Below are 18,236 nucleotides of genomic sequence, written 5' to 3'. Positions count from 1 at the left end.
GATACGCCTGCGCTAGGTCTAATTTAGCGAAAACTTTCCCGCCGCCCAGGGAATGGAGCAGGTGTTGCACTACCAGCACTGGATATGCACTTTGCTGAAGTGCGTGGTTTAGGGTGGCCCGGTAGTCTCCGCAAATTCTCAGTGACCCATCAGGCTTGATAGGCGTCACTATCGGGGTTTCCACCGGGCGTGGTCGGTGGGTTCCAGCACGCCCTGTGCTATTAGCTTATCGAGTTGTTCGTCGATTTTAGGTTTCAGGGTGAACGGTACCCGACGCGGCTTAAGGCGGATGGGTGCTACCTCAGAGTTCAAGTTAAATGAAATCGGGGTCCCCTTGTACTTGCCTAGTCCATTCGCGTCTTGGAATTCTTGCACGAGGGCTTCCTCCCAATCGTTGCTCTTGGCACGGTGGACTCCGGCTACAGTGATTCCGAGCGGTCTGAACCATTGCAGGCCTAAAAGACTAGGCCGGTCACGGTCCACGACAGTCAGTGGCAGTGCGACGGTGCGGTCCTTGAAAGAGACCTGGAATCGGCGGGACCCGACAACGGGAATTCGGTTACCCTGGTAGTCTTTGAGTATAACCCTTTGAGGGTTGAGGTCTTGGCGGCGAATCGTCGGAATGAGCTGTTGGAGCGTCTTCCAGGACACCATCGAGAGGGATGATCCTGAGTCTACCTCCATTACACAAGGTTTGTTTTCGATAGCGACCTTCACTCTGATCTTCCCGGCATCAAGGGATGTAGCGTGGCCTATGGTAATTGTTTGGTGGGTCTCTTCCCGCCTGGTTTCTTCACGCCTGGTGGTAGTGGTGGACGGTTTGTTTCTGTAGGAGTGGCTTCCCCATTGGTGATTCAGTTTGTCTCGGGGTGTGCCGAAGAATCCTGAAGACTGGTATTCGCCTGTCGGGGTTTGGAGTTTTGTTTGCTTCTGCAAACCTTTGCGATGTGACCTCTTTTCCGCAAACGCGGCAGATTGCGTCGAGGAATTTGCAGCTGGATCATGGGTGATTCGCTCCACATCCTGCACAAGTTCGAAGTGAGCGTTGTGTGGACTGGTCTCGTTCCGTTCGGAGTCGGTTGACCTCTTCCTCATCACTATCTGACGGAGATTCTAGGTCTTCGGGGTGAGTCGATACCGGTTGTCTCTCTGAGCGAGGGTATCGTTGGCGAGTTGGCGTGGCGGTGCGCTAGTGCGACGCATTCGGGCTGCCGACTTTTTGGTTGCCTCCGCTGCAGTGGCTTCTTTAAGGGCATCGGTGAGGCTGATGTCCCCCTTAGCCATGATTTTACTCTGGATTGAGCAGTCTTCTAGGCCCAAGACTAGGCGGTCACAGAGGGCTTCTTCTAAGTCAGAGAACCCGCAGAGGCCTCCAAGATTGCGGAGGTCTGCGACGTAGTTGGCAAGGCTCTCGCCTTCCGCTGGTTCCTCTGGTAATATTCATGTCTTCTGACTAAGGTTGGCATGGTGGGCGCGTAGTGGGCCCGTAGTAAAGGCTCGAGGACGTCCCAGTCCATCTCTTTTACCTCTGCTGGCTTGGCAAGTGATTTTGCCATTTTAAACACGGTAGGCCCGCAGTGGGTTAGAAAGATAGCTCTTTTTTTGCTGGTTGTTGCATCTTTCAAATTGTTGGTCTCCAGAAACATCTGGAACCTATCCATGTACGACTCCCAGTCTTCGGTTTCTGGGTCGAATGGAGCGGGTGGTACGGCACCGCTGGCCATGTTGCCGTTGATGGTGCGTGTTCGACCACGTGCTCTGTTTGTTGCTCTGTAGATCAGTCAGCTCTTCGGTCTCCGTATCCCATCCTCGTCGCCAGTGTTAAGATTGGAGAATAATGGAGACCAGACATCTGACCAGTGACTTCAACTCTTTTAATAACAGTAAAATAGAATAGAACAGAGCAAGGCTATGGGCAGCAGTAACCCTTTTATAGGGTTGGCTGCTACCCTATTAACCAATAACATATACAACAAGTTCAACTAAAACCCAATAAGAAGTGTCCTAATATTGGCCAATCAGGGGCTTGTTATGGACCAATCCTTGTTCATTGTTTAAGGACCAATCAGGTGTGCAGGCTTTCAAAACCTGCTTTGCATTTGGGCCAAGTTACTTTTATTGATTCACAACAGGTGGATCCTTTCTTCTTTGTAGCAGCCCCTTAGATATTAAAACATTGCTAACATGTCACCCTTAGTCTTTCTTTTCATTAAAGTAAACATGACAAATTCCTGGAATCTTTCCTGATTACATGCATGCTATGTGGTTTCTGGAAGATATAGTCTTCTAATCTATAGCAATATCTGCATTATAGATGAAAGCAGAAGGCTTTTTGAGAGGAATGGATAGGACTCCTCATGAAGCTAGAACTGGGATTCCCTCCCACATCTCTGTAATCTTACAAGTTATCCATTTGACCAATTAATTCTTTCTTTTAATCCAGCATTCCTTCAACCTTCAGCCCGTCAGATGTTTGGAATGACAGCTTCCACAATACCCCAATCAGCAAAGCCAAAAGTTGAGAAAGTTTCCTTTAATATTCTCCCAGAAGCATTTAAATACAAAGAGCTGAAAGCCAAGAAGCACCTGCCACCACAATGCTGTCTTTCGTGTTTCCTGACACCATCAACATGTTCCCTTCACTTTTGTTTTCCAAAACTGTCACTGCTTGTCACATTCTCCTGCTCGCACCCTTGATCTAAAAACCTTTCTGAACCCGAAGGAAGACTATGCTGCCTCATTCTTTTGTTAGTTGTCATCCCATCTCTTCAGTTATTGTTATTGTATTCTTACTGCCAAACAGGGAGGAAAACTCTCAGACATCAGACTAAAACTGAATTCAGAATCCTGAAAACAAAGGGCTTCAGATCACCTGGGATGGTCAGATGGTCAGAAATCATTTGCTTCCTGTCTCCAAGGTGCTTTTTCAAAAGGCAGTTGGACTTTGTTTTTCCTTGAAGACGTTTCGTTTCTCATCCAAGAAGCTTCTTCAGTTCAGAAGTGGATTTCTTCAGAGCTGAAGAAGCTTCTTTGATGAGAAGCAAAACATTTTCATGCAAAAGCAAAGAAAATCCAGTTACCTTTTGAAAAGGCACCTTCTGGACAACCATGACCTGGATGATTGAGAATCTCCATAGACATCCACTTCCTGCTTGCAGATTTTCCACCATTCCCTCCAGGAATGTGACAAAATTCTGCTCAATTGCTGCTGCATCAGAAAGTACTGAGTCTGACTACAATTTAGCTTAAGGGTTACCTCCAAAACAGTCTGCCTTCAATTTGCCTTGCTATTTTGCTTTATACAGGACCGTGTAATATGACTGTAGTTTAATTTAGGCCCCAGACTCTGAATCATGCACACTTCGTGCACTGTTTAAACTCAACCCACTGCTGAGTGCAGAGAGTAAACCAACTCAGCAGAAGAGGAATATTTGCAGATTGAGTCCTTGCAGAGCATGAAGACCACGCTGTTGAAGGAGAAGATGTAGAAGGGTTGAAGGAGATGGGAGATGCCTGTGTTTGGCCAAAAGAGATGAGGGAGCTGCTAGATTAACTTCTCCACATTGGCACAAACTTCCCTCTCCTTCTATGCTGCCAGCTCTTGGCAAAAGTCACTGCCTTCCCAGGGAAGAGAGCTGGTTTCTCAAGCCACACAATCAGGAAGGTCAAAAGAGAGCCTTGGCCTATCCAAGGAGGGTGCTGGTTATCCATCTGCTGAGAACCTATTGAAACTATTGCTGAGAGACCAGGAGAGAGAGTCTCAGGTTGCCCCTGGGTTCAACATTAGATCTTGAAAGTTTCTCTGACTTCTTCACCTGGTTTGCTGAGGCTCCAGAGTCTCTTTTTGCTTTCCACCCTGCTTCCTGGATGCTGAATGGAATGAAAAGAATAGAGATTCACCAGATTCTCTGCATCTTTACAGAGTCCAATGTTGGCTTTCAGTGAACTCTCCAGCTCTCTGCCTACACTCTGACCCACTAAGAAAGATGGGAGTACTGCTTCTATAACTATGCTTCTTATGGGTCATGGAGCCTATTTGTAAGATACTATGGTGTGGTGTTGGTAACAGCCTAGTGATGAAGATGCTCTCCTCCCACTCAGAAGGTTGAGAGTTTGATCCTACGTAGCAAGCAGATATTTCTCTCCTAAGGCGCAAAGAAAAAAAAACAACTGCTGTGGACTCCATGTGGCACCCAGAAGGGCATCCGGCCAGTAAATGCTCAGTTCCTCTAGTCACCCTGACTCTACCCTGAATTAAGGGATTATAGGATTGTAAAGGGAGTTTAATGGCATGGTATTGGTATTCCTTTGTTTGGTATGGTTTGGTGTATTTTATATTTTTCCTATACATTAGAAACTTTTGTAGTGATGTGCCTAAAGGGCATCCTTATGTTGCCACAAATACAACAAAAGGGAATTTGACTATTGTTTCATATTTGATAGTTGTGACAGGCTGTTTTCATCATTTAGAAAAGACAGCAAATGTAGAAGTTGTAAAGTACAGGCTGTCCTCAACTTACTACTGGCCGCTTAACTATTTTCAGTTACAGCAAACGTCGAAATAGCTGCTTAGAGCTTGTCCCTGAAGTTACAACTGCCTCACGCATCCCTGTAGTCACGTGATTGCATTGCAGGCTCTTGATAACCAGCTCCCATTTATGTGATTGCATAAACATGGTCACATGCCTATGATTTGTGACAATTTTTTTGCTGGTTTTCCAGCAGAAAATGGCAAAAAACACCCATTGGATATGCTGCAATAGCTTAACAACCATGTGGTTCATTTTAATATCCATGATAACTTGCTTTATGACTGTCATGAAAACAATCACTTAAAGGAAGTGCAATTGCTACCTCTGTAGATCAAGACTAACAAGGTCTCCTTAGAAGGGATACATCACTCAACAAATGTATAATAGTTTCTGCATTTCATTACATGCATCCTGCTAAAGAGAAATATTTCATTCTCACAACAATCCTGTGAAATACATTTAAAATGAATTGTTCCTGGGACTGTACTGTAAACTTAAGTATCTATGTCCATGCTCAAGAATGTAGCCTGGGACTTCTGGAACAAATTATTAGGATTTTTTACAAGTCTCTGAACCCTATTCAGCAGCAATTACTAGAGTTCTTCAAACACTCAGTAACATTTGAAAGACTAGGCACCAGCCTAGAGAAAGGACCTTCCCTTACAAGTGAATCTTAGTGAAATCTAGCTCATGCTCTATGGCTAAAATAATGCCTTGTCCTCATGCCCTCCACACTGCTCTGTGTGTTCTGCAGCTGGATGATGTTTTGCAGGATGAAAAGCAGTGGGTTAAAGCTGTGTAAATCATGGTTTGGATGAGACAATCCAAGTGACAAGGGGCAAAATTGACTTTTTCCAGGGCATTCCACTCATGCTTGTAAATAGCCAATAAACAGAGCTTAATGAATAGTAAATAAATCTTCTTGTGTGGACTGATGGGAGCACTTCACTTCTGTTTGTTTGGCCCTATGTAGTGTCTTTGTTGACCCTTGTATTCTGGCTAAGACTAATTTTATGTGCACATGCTGTGTACTAGCCTTTCCTTTCCATTGCTTCATTTTTCTTGTGTAATATTCAAGTGAGCCTTTTTTGTTTTTCAGTGTGGTTTTTTTTTTTTTTTGACAACCAGCAGCCCCATTGGTTTTTGTTTTTAATTGGAAGCACTGGACTGATTCTACTTTCCTTGTTCATGTTCATACCACAAGTAGACCAAGCAATATACACATTAGGCCAGCAGAAGCTACTTCCAGGGAAGACAATTGAAATTATCAGAAAGAACACAGAATGGGATGCCCAACTTTTTTCTTGCCTGCCTCTTGCCCTCTATAAATTCCCTTCCCTCCAAACAGATTTTCAAATAGGGGGGATAACCCTTTCTGCCCTTTCCCTGTGGCTCCTTAAGTGCCCCATGTCTTGAGAGAAAGCAGCAGAACTACCAGCTCTTAAAGGGACTGTTCTTGTCTTTTGTAACTTGTCTATTTGCTCTAATATAAAATTGTGGACCACAAAAAAGGCTTTGACAGAAAGGCAATATGAAATCTCAGAAATAATGTGAGCTAGCAAAAAATTGGTTACACTCTAGACTGTTTTTTGTTTGCAGAGTGACAGTACAGGTGGACAGACAAGGCCAGTGTCAGTGTCAATGGGAGCAGGCTCTCTAGAGAATCAGCCCATGTCCTCTGATTGCTGTCAGATCAGCTATTTGGATCAGTGGCCATTTTGTCAATTGCACTCATCTTGCATCATACGTTTAAATGGACTGTAGCCTACAACTTTTGTTTTGGCTCTAGATTTTTTGCTTCTGTTACCAGTAGAGTAATAGAATATCTCTGATGGATTTTAGATTTGTGGGTTGGAAGGCTTTTAGTAAGAAGAAATTGTGAGTTTATGTTAACTGTTCGCTTCTGCCTTAGTGAGAGTTGGGGGTTACAATATTTAGTACCATCTTCCAGTCCCTTGTGCTCTCTCTCCTGATGCCCTGGTTTTCATGTGTGGTTAGCCTGCAATAAAACTCTACAACTTAGTCATGGATGAGAGAGCCAACCTTGTATGCCTTGGTAAAACCTGACTTGGTGCAGTGGGAAGACTTCTTTTCTTGAAAATACATCCAGCTGAGTTCTCTCTGTGGCATCAGCTGTACCTCCAGGGAGGAGCAGGGCTGTGGCTATCGCTATGGTTATCTGAGAAATCCTGAGGGCTCTGGAGATAGCTAGTTGGGAGACTCTGTGAAGTTGAGCTATACAGATCAGAGGGGATTTTGATGATCTACCAACATTTCTATCTGAGCTGAGTATGAAATCTCAGAAATAATGTGAACCAGCAAAAAATTGTTTTGGCAATGGAGTTGCCCAACCTTATGATACTTGGGGCGGGGTGTGTGTGTGATACTTCCATTTTCCTTCCTTGGGTGGACATGTGAAGGCTGCTCAGGAGTTAATGGCAACCATGCCCCTGACCCACTATGGGGCTCACATATTAAATCTGTTTTTTTTTTTAATCTTGAAGAAGAGATTATGTGATCTGGAATTGGAGATCTGATGATTTGTCTTCTATCATGGGCAGATCATTTCCGTTCGGTCTTGGAATTGTTTGCGATTGCATGCTGCTGCATGGAGATAGGATTATTCATTTGGTCAGCCCAGGCACCTGGTGGACTCTTCAAACTTTAGAAGGAGTGTGTTGCTGTCTCTGGGATTCTGTTGCACAGTTCAACCTAGCCTTACAGGACCCTTGGAATGAAATGGTTGACAGCAGTGGTGGGATTCAAAAATGTTTACTACTGGTTCTGTGGCCGTGGCTTGGTAGGCACGGCAGGGGAAGGATACTGTAAAATCTCCAGTCAGAGGTGATATTTGCCAGTTCTCTGAACTATTCAAAATTTCCGCTACTGGTTCTCCAGAACTGGTCAGAACCTGCTGAATACCACCTCTGGTTGACAGCCATAGATTGGATTGTACCTGCATGAACTCTTTATGTCTCTTGATTGTGGAAGGCCACCTGGTTTTCAGAAGAACATCGGCTGATGAAACAGCATAAGAGATGCCTAACGCAACATTGAGGAAGATAAAACGGATTCTGACCAAGCAAAAGTTAGAGCTTTTCCTAAGAATTACATTGCTGTAATAGGAATGACAAAACAATTATTTTTTATGGAATGCTGGGGAGTGACTGTGTTTCAGTAACCTCAGAATGGGACAACTCACTGCAGTCAACTCGCTGTGGCTAACTCACTATGGTTGAGTTGCCGTGGGACAACTCAACGCAAAACAATTTTATAATCCAATTATTTAAATGAATAAAAAATATTTTAATTTTTGTCATTCATATTTCATTCTTTCCCTCTTTTTGCATCCTTTTTTTTAATTATTCTATTCCACAATTTCTTTGATATTAGTGTAACTCTTATCCTGCAGCAAGTTGTCCTGCAACAACTTGACTGTGGCGAGTTGTCCCATTGCAAGTTGGCCGTGGCGAATTGGCTGTGGCAAATTGTCATAAACCCCAGTAACCTGGTCCCTTAAAACAGGCATCAATATTTACAGGGCCACTTTGAGAACTAGTTTAAGCAGCTGTTGGATAAAATCACCCAGAGTTGTTGAAGCCTGAGGGAGCTGAACCCTAAATGTATAGATCCAAAGTAGTTGCTTGAGGCTCAATTTTGTCTGGAAGGAGCTTGAATTTGCTATGTTTGATAAAGTAAACAAGATACATAGAGCTCTGAGTTTGCCCATCTGTGTTTTAAATCCTGGTTGGTCAAGGTCTTCCAGGAGGTGACTTGTAATTGGATCACTGTGGTGGATAATACTTCTTTGAGGGAGGATTTGGTTCTGCCTGCCTTGAAATAGGTAGTGCTCTTCCTTCTTCTCAAAAAGCCACAAAATAACAGAACTGATTTTCGTTTAGTCTCCAATCTTCCCTTTTTAGAGAAGATTGTTGAGGTTGGTGTGCAACTCCAAAGACCCTGAAGGAATTAATTGGCTGAACTCTTTTTAGTTGGGTTTAATATCTGGCTTTAACACTGAGATTATATTGATCAGTGCTTGTTGATAACCTTTGGCAAGAGTAGGATGGTGGTGGGGCATCCATCTGACTCTCCTTCATTTCATGGTGGCGCCATCATAGCATTCCTCCATCAGAGGATTAAGAATGGAATGCATGTCATTAAAATGGTTCCCTCCTTTCTCCAGGGATAGTTCAAATTGATATTGGGGAGAATTTAGATCTAGTCTCCCATTCTCTTGGTTGTTTCAAGTCTCTATTTAGTATCTACATGAAGTCACTGGGTAAGGTCTATGTTTGACTTGAGATGAAGTATAATGATTCTGCTGTTGATACTCAACTGTACATCTCTGCCCTAGATAATGTTGTAGTAATGTTGTCAAGGTTCTTTCTTAGTTTGACATTGGAGGGGGAAGAACAGGCTTCAAATCAACCCTGGCAAGATAAAAGGCTGGGGGATGGGAGGGTGGAGGAGAGGAGTTGTGGCACCCCGGCTATGGATACATTCCATTTTTAACTTTAAAGGGGATTTACACTCCTCCAGACAGAGTTAGTACACAATGTGACAATTCTCTTGAAATTATGGCTCCTGCTCAAGAAGCTGATGGCAGTCATGGCTAGTAGGGCCTTTGCATATATCCCAAACCAAGCTTGTTTATTATCAATTTGCAAGATGGAGAGATCTGCAGTATTTGCCATTCTGACACATGGCCTATTGATTATTGTTATAATTTCCTTTTTCATTGTTTTGGGTTGCTGCTGTTTTTTGTTTTCATTTTACCGGCAGCTGCCCAGAGTTGTAGCAAGATAGGAAATCATAAATCAAACACATAAATACACCCACCCGCTTCTCATCTCCTGATATTCTCCCAAAGTGATGTGTGTGTGTGTGTGTGTGTGTGTGTGTGTAAAATCATTGGGCCACAATTACATGTGGTTTGTGAGTCACTTCTTTTGAAGTCATTTGAGTGCTTATATAAACAGGATAGTAGAGTATAAACTTAATAATAACATTTATGGCTTGTATAGACAACAATCATTAAATACACCAAAACCAACAAATACTAAATTTGGGTTGCTATCCACAGCTTCATTTTTAAAAAGTAAGACATGTGATAGGCAGGTGGAATGCACATGTTTCCTCTACAATTTTTCGTTTGGTAGAATCCACATTCTACATTCAATCAGAATAATCTCTGATAGTTCCTCTGAATAATCTGAGAGAGGGCCGTTTATACTTGGAGCATAAATCATTAGTAGCATGTCTGGTTCTTGCAGGTATTATTTTAAAAGCTTTGCTCATTCCTTGCTCACAAAAGACATGGGTTTTTTTACTAGGGTTTTGGTCCTGTTCCAAATGCATAAGGAGCTCCTTGGAGTGATTATAAGGCAATGCTGTAGGCACCATCTAGCAATTATTTTCCTTCATATGGAACAAATCTCAGCATTTTTTCAGCATTTGGGGGGGCATCTATGACATTTTCTTGGAAAGGAAAGGGGAATCTATGGGGTGGGTTTAGCCATTGGAAATCGTACCATTGATATGTTCTTGTTGCTTCTTGGCACACATCCTTTGTTTTAATAACAAAGACAAGTTATCCAATGACCATTAATATTTTCAAACAGCTTTTCTTTCTCAGAAAAACATAATTCATCTACTTTCTTATACCAACAAACACCCAATGGTTTCCTGACAACGTATGAAACTTTAACTCCCAGAATTCTCCAAGAAATCTAAAAGTCGCCAGGTTTGAAAACCACTCATACAGAATAAAACCGATTATGAAAATTATACATCATCATCTGATAGTATACTAATATAAAGTTTTACCATTAGCATTGTGAAAAGCTCAATTTTCTTGCTTTCCTAAAGATTGGGAGGGATGGTATCATGTGGAATTTTGAAAGTGGGTCTTCCAGAAGGACCACCCCAGAAAAGATTGACTTCTCACCCCTCCCCCTGGATCTCCCCATGAAGAAAATACCATCATCCTCATCAGGGTGCATGAACCTCACAGATAAGTTTTATTTGAAGCAGGGGCTTCTGCAGATACCTGAGCACCAAGCAAGATGACTGGTGCTTTGTGAATTCAAGGGCAGACTATCGCAGTGCTGTCTGTGGGATAGACAGCATCACCACCAGATGAATTTGTAACCAGCTGACCAACCACACTCAACATGTAGTCCTTAATAAATTGCATCTACATGGAGGGAAGTATGCAGTCAGGTACACCAAGACTCTGTCTGAGGCCCAGTACTCTTCAATATCTTCATCAATGATTTAGATGAGGGGATAGAAAGGGAACTGATCAAATTTGCAGATAACACCAAGCTGGCAGGAATAGCCAACACTCCAGAAGATAGGCTCAAGGTACAGAAGGATTTCAACAGAATTGAACACTGGGCCCTATCTAATGAAATGAAATTCACTGCTGAGAAATGTAAGGTTTTACATTTAGGCGAGATAAAACCAAATGTACAGGTATAGAACACGTGATACTTGGCTCAATAGCGCTAAGTGTGAAAGGGATCTTGGAGTCATAGTGGACAGTCATTGAAATGTGAGCCAGCAGTGTACTGCAGCTGCCAAAAGAGCCAATGTGATCTTCAATTGCATTGACAGAGGGATAGAATCAAAATCACACGAAGTGTTAGTATGATTTTATAATGTCCTGATGAGACCACACTTGGAATATTGCATCTGGTTTGGGTTGCCACCATATAAAAAAGATGCTGAGACTTTAGAAAGAGTGCAGAGAACAACAAAAATAATTAGGGGACTGGAAGCTCAAACATATGAAGAATGGTTGCAGGAATTGGGTACATCTAGTTTAAAGAAAAGAAGCATTAGGGATATGATAGCAGTATTCCAATATCTAAGGGGCTGCCACAAAGAAGAGGGAGTCAACCTATTCTCCAAAGCACCTGAGGGCAGGACAAGAAACAACGGAAGGAAACTAATCAAGGAGAGAACCAACCTAGAACTAAGGAGAAATTTCCTGACAAAACAATTAATCAGTGGAACAACTTGCCTCCAGAAGTTGTGGGTGCACCAACACTGGAGTTTTTAAGAAGAGATTGGACAACGGTTTGTCTGAAATGTTAATAAGGTTTCCTGCTTGAACAGGTTGGACTAGAAGACCTCCAAGGTCCCTTCCAACTCTTGTTATTCTGGGATTTTGATGATGCTGTGATCCTTTGAAAGGAGGTAGTTTGCAACCATCTGTCAATGGGGTATAGTATTATGGTTCTGTCTGCAAATCATTCATACTAGATGGTTCTGTAACAAGTGTGAAAATAAAAATATGTGTGTGTTTATTCAAAATCTACCTGTGGCTCATACCACCCGTTCAACTAGTTAACAGTGCTTCCCTAAATCTTATTGCTGCAAATGATCTCAATCTCCATTTTGGGAAGAACATTTCTCTATTTGCAGACATCTGCATGGCTCAAAGGTCACTATTTATGAAGAAGTTTAATGACAGGGAAACAGAGGACCACAGACAACAGAGGAGGAAACAGTGGGCTTTCTAAACTTAAGCACCCAGTCAAAAGCAGCCCCAAGAGTGTCCATTGATACAAACAGCACAGATGAGCAGAGCTGTTATCCCCAAATGGCCATGCTGCATGTTGATTTCAGGGTATCATCTCCTGGATAAGTATCGGAGGTGGGGAGGGAGAGGAGAGTTATTCCTCTCTCTCCTACACAAACGTATATGCCAGAAAAGATCAGCCATCTTGCATGAAGCATGTCTTCCCCTTCCTCCCACTCTGTCTTTGGCAAGGGAGTCTCTTTGAGATGACAGCTGTGGGGAAAAAAGGAAAATGCTTTCAAATGTGGAAGGGCAGAAGCAAGCTGAAAGCACAGCAGATTGTTAAGCTGCAGTGTACTTTCTGTGGCTGGGTCTGATTTGGTGTAAAATACGAGAGGATGGTATAGTGAGGCAGACATCTGTTGGCAGAAATGCTTGAAATTATACGACTGACTGCCATAAAAGCAAAACAAACTAGGTGCATTTCCTTAGTCGGTGGTTCTATGAGTCCTAATGAACTGCCCAGGTAGGGTCTTTCATTTGGGAATTCTGTTTAGCCCAGAGGGTGAGAGGGTTCATAAGCAGCATTCAGGAGGATTGTACTATATTTTCAAATGTTTGTTATGGTAAGTTAAACTCGGATTTTTAAAATGTTGCTAAGCTTGTTAATTACTTTTCCACCTTTTTCTTAGTAGAAGTGTGGGGGGGAGTTTCTGTGAACCACCAACAAGATCAAATGGTGGCTCTTACATTGTTACTTATTTTGGAAGGGTGGCTTAAATTAAAAAGAATAAGGAAAAGAAAAAGAAAACAATTGCAAAAGAAAAAAATGAGAGGGGGAAAGAGCAAAGCAGCACAAAGAGCTTCTCAAGCATGCAGGTATTTATTTGGCACCTTCACCAGTGCTTGGTCTTCTACTACAGGGCGGTCAAACTCCCGGCCTGCTGACTGGATGTGTCACGCACTGGCCACGCCCATGCCCAGTTTAGCGAAGGGGGGAGGAAGTTCCAATATGTCACATGACACTGCCATGACGAGTGAGTTTGACACCCCTGTTCTACTAGGTGCAGAGCTTGTCTCCCAGTTGATGTCAGGCTAATTAAACTCGCCCATGACTATTGTGGTGTGCTTCCTACATACCCTAGCAAAAAGTTCATCCATTTCCTCTGTTCAGTTGGGTGGCCCGTAGTATATACCTATGGCAATGTCATCCTTTTTTTCTTTTATATTGATACAAATGCAGTCAAGATGGTTTTCATCATTGTTCTGCTGTTATTTCTATAGAGATGCAGTTGTTTCTTTTATATATATAGCACAACTCTACCTCCTCTTTTATTAGGCCTGTTTCTTTTAAACAACTTAAATCTCTGTGGCATATAGCAATCTACCCACAATCTTTGGAATATATGTAGACATGTTAATGATGGAAAATATTTTTGCTATTTCAACAGATGCTAAACAGTTGCTGCACTAGCATGATCTTATTTGACATATAGGTTTAAATTAGTTTTTAATTTATATTTTTTCCAAAATACTGTATATTTAATAAAAGTGGTATATTTTCTTACTTGTCCAAACCTAAATATTTCCAGTGAAAATATTTATTTTATTCATGGAGACCATAAAGGTTATTGCATGGGGTGAATTGTGATATAACAATATTTGATAATCCCTCATTTAATCCTTCACTTTTTTTAAATTTTTGTTGGTTTTTAAAACAAACATAGACAAACAAAACATAAAAACATCAAGCCTATCTATACATACAGTGTGCAAGTTGGTTTACGAATTATATTGTGTTTCCATTTCATAGTCTTCAATTACAATTACATTGTATATATTCTCATATTTTCAGTCAAGTATTAAATACGTTAATATCATTGTTAATCATTTGACTATACTTTTATTCATTCATGTTTTATGAAATAATCATATTTAACTTAAATTGTTTCATAACAGTTCATATTATCATCTCAAATCTATCCTACAATCATTTTGTAGATATAATAAGAAAAGAATACCTCTTTATATATTTATTATTTTCTAAGAAACTACATATTTCATTACCATGTTTTATTGTCTAACCATTGATAGAATAGATCACAAATTTTATAAAATTGTTTATCATCTTGTTCTCTGATTTCAAATGTCAATCTACTCATTTCAGCACATTCCAATATTTTCTTAATGATTTCCTCTGGTGATGGTATTTTCTCATTTTTCCAATTTTTAGCAAATACAATCCTAGCCGCTGTTAATACATTTACAATCAGGTATTTCAATTCTTTACTATATATTTCAGGTAAAATTCCCAATAAAAATATCTCTGGTTTCAGATCTATATGCTTTTTTGTCATTTTTTCCAACCATGTGTGGATTTTAGTCCAATATTTTTTAGCATCCGCACAAGTCTACCACATATGGTAATATGAGCCAGGTATCTGATGACATTTCCAACATTTTTCAGATTTGTTCTTGAACATTCTTACTATTCTTGTCGGGGGGAAATGCCACCTGTAAAGCATCTTATACAAATTTTCTTTATATGCTGTTGACATTGTCATTTTATAATTTTGAGACCACAATTTTTGCCATTTCTCTAGATCAATCCCATATCCAAAATTCTTCCCCCAAGCAATCATTGTTTCTTTAACTTGTTCTTCTTCTAGTTTAATTTCTAATAAATATCCATACAATTTTTTAATCACCTTTTCATCAGTACCTGTCAAAATCTTATCTAAATCAGTCGATTTATCATAGAAACCTTGTTTTAGAGTCTTTGTCATACCTTGAATGTATTTGCGCATATGAAAACCAATTCATCTTTATACCTTGTTCCTCTAATTTTTGTATAGATTTAAGTTCACCCTTTTCATTCAATATTTCACCATATCTAACTGTTTGTTCCTTTTTATATATTATAGGATAAGAAAATGCTTCAATAGTCGATAGCCAGACTGGAATTTTCAAATAACATTGTCTTTTAGTCTTCTCCGATTTAATCCTTCACTTTTTATCGATGCACAAAACATAGCAGTTTCTCCCAATGTGTTGCTTTTCCAATGCATTGCATCAACTCTTGGCATTTTCAAAAATGGCCATGCTGACAAGGAATTGTGGAAGCGAATGTTTAATTGGTTTGGAAAGGTCCTCCTCCAGTTCAACATGCCCAATAAGAATAAGTTTTGTATTGCTTTTTCATAACAAACTTTGCCAAACCAGTTCATTCATGCCTTGCCTGTTGCTACCCCTTTAATCAATACCCTCATAAAATATAATCAGTGGATCCATTTTCTTTTGTCAAATGTAAGATGGTGAAAGAAAAAAAAAGACGATGCCAATTCCCACTTTTATGTTCTTACTATTCTCACCCCCTCCCAACCTATATTTCTGGGATACAGGCATAGCCCACATTTTATTGTTCTATGGGTGAATCTGAACAAGAAAGGAAGGAAGAGTGATTCTTTCTAAAACACAATTGTACCTTTATTTATTTCTCTCACTTGCACTTTAGGGGGAAATGTCAGTATTCTTGTTGATTTCATCTGGGAAATAAAAAAAAATGATCCACTGGTTCCATTCGTCCTTCACTGAACCTGCCCAATCTTTCACTTTTAATCAGTAAACATTTTTTTTCAAAGGTTCCTTATTTCGTGAACAGAGTAGCCCTGGAGGAAATTACAACAGAGAGCAGCTCTCAGTGATGGGTGGGGGGGAGGCATTCCTGCCATGAGCCCAATAGCCAATTAGAGGGGAGTGATTTGCTTACAATGCTGTGGAACACAACAGATAAACTAAAAAAGGCTTCTGAATTGGATGTCAAAAAGCATAGTGTGGCAGAAAAATAGGGGTGGATCCTACCTTCCCTGTGGATTGAAGGTAAATAGAGGGTGAAATTGTCTGTTTCTACAATTGAAAAAAATGATCCACGCTTTCACTGGGGCAACATGGTCATGTGGATCAGTCACCTATCATAATAAATCTATACAGGTAGCCCTCGACTTACAACAACTCCTTTAGTGACCATTTGAAATTATAATGGCACTGTAAAAAGAGACTTATGACCATTTTTCAGACTTATGAATGTTGTAGCATCCCCATAGTCATGTGATGTACGTTTGGATGCTTGGCAACTGTTTCATATTTATGACGGTTGCAGTGTTCTGGGGCCATGTGATCATTTTTTGTCACCTTTCAACAAGCTAAGTCAATGAGGAAGCTAGATTCACTTAACAACCATGTTACTAATTTAACAACTGCAGTGATTTACTTAACAAATGTGGCAAGAAAAGCTGAAAAGTGGGCAAAACTCACTTAACAAATTTCTCACTTAGCAACATAAATTCTGGGTTCAATTGTGGACGTAAGTGATGGGCTACCAGTAACACCTACCAGATAGATTTTCAGCCACTTAGTCTTCTTTCCTACTGGACTCCAGGAACTTTTTAATTTACTTCTTGGGGATACTTCAGATGCCCTATATATCTAATCACTATAAAAGACAATTGGATGGACTGCATTCAATATCTTTCTATCTCCAAACACTTAATAGTTTTGCCTTAGTATATTAAAATGTTTTTCTTCTGTCTTTAAAAAGTAATGTCCAGGCAATGCAACCAGAATCTTAGAAAACAAAGTTAAACAGTGACCCTGAAGGATCCATATCATATTTTGTACAGATGTTTGGTCAACGACAAACAGAATCTTGGATGGTAAGAGAGGCATTCATTCCAAATAATTATTTTCATGAAGCTGATTCTTCAGTGACGTTATGACATACTAATTCATTCACTCATTCATTCATTTATTTATTGGATGCAGCAGGATCTCTGGCAAATGCTTATTGGGAGTCATCCACATGGCTTGCAAGTTCCAATCAATCCTGGGAGCCTTATTCAGGAAATTACAATTAGGCTTCAGACCACACCAAAAGAGAATATTACAAAGATTCCAGAATTTTCTGCAAATGAAACAACTGTACTGCATGATGAAATGCACACCTTGGGACCTCTTGTGGTCTATAGTAATGGCGGCATATACAATGCCTTGATTGCTGCCTTCACATAAATGGTTCATTTTAGATTGCATCTGGACAGAATCCTATAGCGTTGTACTGTTCCCAGAAGTTAAACAAATTATTTAATTGGATACATTCTGAATCCTATTGATTTGTTTGCTTTCTTTTGTCTTTCCTAATCTTGGACACAAAGATGATTTGTGCACTACTGAGATAAAAGAGTTTGGAATGCTAAAATAGTTGGATTCCACTAGAAATAGTCCAGCTGGCAAAGCAAAATGGCCCCATTTTGGCTATATTGCTGCTGTCCCTGTCACATATTGTTTGAATTGCTGAAGCCCCTCACCAGCTGTGATTGAGCAACCCATCATTTTCAGCCATACAGTGAAAAGTGTGACATAGTAAAGAATACAGTACTTCTGTGCCAATATGTTAGAATTTAAGGGGTGGGCTGTGTCAGTCTTGTCCACATCTGATGGGAGCTGTTCAATCCAGAGTGGGGAAGGCTCATGTAGACTACCCCTTCAAAACTGGTTTATTTGTCAAAACTATCAGAGAGGAAAATTGGGGCCTGTGTGTCAACCCTGAAGCTGATCGGCCATTTTGAAGCTTCAGGGTTGCCACACTGGAGCTGAGGAATAGGGTGGGTGAAATAGAGATAACTGCAGTTGTGTAGCCAAAACAAAATACTTTCTCCTGGGAACCAAGGACATTTCCACAGGTGGTCGAAAAGAGGAGTGAAGTTACCAGGCAACCAGGTGGCACCTTGATTGGACCATGTGACTGATTGTTTGAGGAAGGGGAAAAACTTTTACTTTTAATCAGGTGAAAACTGTGGGAACATTCAGAGTTGATTTTCACCAGCCTGTGCCATTAAAAACTATTATTTGAGGAACCTGCCTGCCTTGGAGTTCTGCTTGCTATGGGGGTATTACTTGGAACCCTGACACTGTGTATGAATGAGAAAGCTCCAAAATCTGTAGCTGTTTTGCCCAATTGTCCAATAGAGTTATAATAATTGTTTAAGATCAAAGCTGTGACAGACCAATTCACATTTCTAGTCCTTGGCTTTCTCATCAGGGTCCACAGTCCCAGAATCATCACATTAAAAAAAAAAAAGCTAGCAGAAAAACTGGCAACAAAAAAATACATGTCA

The 18,236-nt window shown here is 40.7% G+C and overlaps 1 long non-coding RNA gene across 1 annotated transcript in view; it reads left to right on the top strand.

Annotated features, from left to right (window-relative positions):
* LOC148132173 (uncharacterized) overlaps nucleotides 1-18,236 on the top strand; it is a 44,085-nt gene that overhangs the window by 22,078 nt on the left and 3,771 nt on the right. The window contains exon 2 of the long non-coding RNA XR_015747658.1: nucleotides 16,671-16,775. This is a non-coding gene — a long non-coding RNA (uncharacterized LOC148132173). The remainder of the gene's footprint in view (nucleotides 1-16,670; nucleotides 16,776-18,236) is intronic.

The sequence above is a fragment of the Notechis scutatus genome, chromosome 2 (genome assembly GCF_049901735.1).
Source record: "Notechis scutatus isolate UNSWTSFEM ecotype Mainland chromosome 2, rNotScu1.2, whole genome shotgun sequence".
Lineage (NCBI taxonomy): Eukaryota > Metazoa > Chordata > Lepidosauria > Squamata > Elapidae > Notechis > Notechis scutatus.
Note: the sequence above shows the minus strand (reverse complement) of the source record. Positions and strands in the feature narration are given on the sequence as shown.